Genomic DNA, 2,500 nt, shown 5'->3' on the forward strand with positions numbered 1-2,500 from the left:
GCGGGTTAAGTCACGACTTCTCGGGCCGCTTTCCCACTGCGACCCGGCCTCCCTGGAGAAATTTTTCGTTCAAAACCTAAGTCCAAACATCCAGGCGCATATTTCAGCGATCTCGGCGGGTTAAGTCGACTTCTCGGACGCTTTCCACTCGACCCGGCCTCCCTGGAGAAATTTTTATTTCAGCCGTTCAAAACCTAAGTCCAAACATCCAGGCGCATATTTCAGCCGATCTCAGCCGGGTTAAGTGCGACTTCTCGGGACGCTTTCCCTCGACCCGGCCACCCTGGAGAAATTTTTGCGTTCAAAACCTAAGTCCAAACATCCAGGCGCATATTTCAGCCGATCTCAGCGGGTTAAGTGCGACTTCTCGGGCCTTTCCCACTCGACCCGGCCTCCCTGGAGAATTTTTTTGCTTTCAAAACCTAAGTCCAAACATCCAGGCGCTTCATTTCCAGCGATCTCGGCGGGTTAAGTCGACTTCTCGGGCGCTTTCCCCTCGACCCCGCCACCCTGGAGGAATTTTTGCTTTCAAAACCTAAGTCCAAACATCCAGGCGCATATTTCAGCCGATCTCAGCGGGTTAAGTCACGACTTCTCGGGCGCTTTCCACTCGACCCGGCCTCCCTGGAGAAATTTTTTCGTTCAAAACCTAAGTCCAAACATCCAGGCGCATATTTCAGCGATCTCGGCGGGTTAAGTGCGACTTCTCGGGCGCTTTCCCACTCGACCCCCGCCACCCTGGAGGATTTTTTTGCTTTCAAAACCTAAGTCCAGACATCAGGCGCATATTTCAGCGATCTCGGCGGGTTAAGTCGACTTCTCGGGCGCTTTCCCTCGACCCCCTCCACCCTGGAGGAATTTTTAAAGCGTTCAAAACCTAAGTCCAGACATCCAGGCGCATATTTCAGCCCGATCTCAGCGGGTTAAGTCGACTTCTCGGGCCTTTCCACTCGACCCGGCCTCCCTGGAGAAATTTTTTCGTTCAAAACCTAAGTCCAAACATCCAGGCGCATATTTCAGCCGATCTCGTCCGGGTTAAGTCGACTTCTCGGGCGCTTTCCCACTCGACCCGGCCTCCCTGGAGATTTTTTTTCGTTCAAAACCTAAGTCCAAACATCCAGGCGCATATTTCAGCCGATCTCAGCGGGTTAAGTGCGACTTCTCGGGCGCTTTCCCCTCGACCCCTCCACCCTGGAGGAATTTTTTGCTTTCAAAACCTAAGTCCAGACATCCAGGCGCATATTTCAGCGATCTCAGCCGGGTTAAGTGCGACTTCTCGGACAATTTCCCCTCGACCCGGCCTCCCTGGAGAATTTTTTGCGTTCAAAACCTAAGTCCAGACATCAGGCGCATATTTCAGCGATCTCGGCGGGTTAAGTCGACTTCTCGGGCGCTTTCCCACTCGACCCCCTCCACCCTGGAGGTATTTTTAAGCGTTCAAAACCTAAGTCCAAACATCCAGGCGCATATTTCAGCGATCTCAGCGGGTTAAGTGCGACTTCTCGGACAATTTCCCACTCGACCCGGCCTCCCTGGAGGAATTTTTTGCTTTCAAAACCTAAGTCCAGACATCCAGGCGCATATTTCAGCCGATCTCGGCGCGTTAAGCCCCACTTCGCGGGCGCTTTCCCCACTCGACCCCGCCACCCGGAGTATTTTTAAGCGTTCAAAACCTAAGTCCAGACATCCAGGCGCATCTCACGGCGATCTCGGCGCGTTAAGCCCCACTTCACGGGCGCTTTCCCCTCGACCCCGCCACCCGGAGGTATTTTTAAGTGTTCAAAACCTAAGTCCAGACATCCAGGCGCATCTCACAGCGATCTCGGCGCGTTAAGCCCCACTTCACGGGCGCTTTCCCTCGACCCCGCCACCCGGAGTATTTTTAAGCGTTCAAAACCTAAGTCCAGACATCCAGGCGCATCTCACAGCCCGATCTCGGCGCGTTAAGCCCCACTTCACGGGCGCTTTCCCACTCGACCACCGCCACCCGGAGTATTTTTAAGCGTTCAAAACCTAAGTCCAAACATCCAGCGCATCTCACAGCGATCTCGGCGCGTTAAGCCCCACTTCACGGGCGCTTTCCCCTCGACCACCCGCCACGGAGGTATTTTTAAGCGTTCAAAACCTAAGTCCAAACATCCAGGCGCATCTCACAGCCCGATCTCGGCGCGTTAAGCCCCACTTCACGGGCGCTTTCCCACTCGACCCCCCACCACGGGTATTTTTTTTAAGCGTTCAAAACCTAAGTCCAAACATCCAGGCGCATCTCACAGCCCATCAAGGCGGGTTAAGCGCCACTTCTCGAGACAGCGCACCTTCACGAACCCCCGAGCTCATCTCAGCCTTACAGACATCCAGGCCCTGCTCACGACCGATCCCGCCGGCACACCTCGCCCTCTCGGGCATCACCTCGAAAAGCCTCCGTAAGGTTCTCGAGGACCCCCACCTGTTCTCCGTTCTGCCCGGTACTCCCAGGACCCGGGGTCACTATCTCAACCGC

This window comes from Puntigrus tetrazona, unplaced genomic scaffold (genome assembly GCF_018831695.1).
Source record: "Puntigrus tetrazona isolate hp1 unplaced genomic scaffold, ASM1883169v1 S000000003, whole genome shotgun sequence".
NCBI lineage: Eukaryota > Metazoa > Chordata > Actinopteri > Cypriniformes > Cyprinidae > Puntigrus > Puntigrus tetrazona.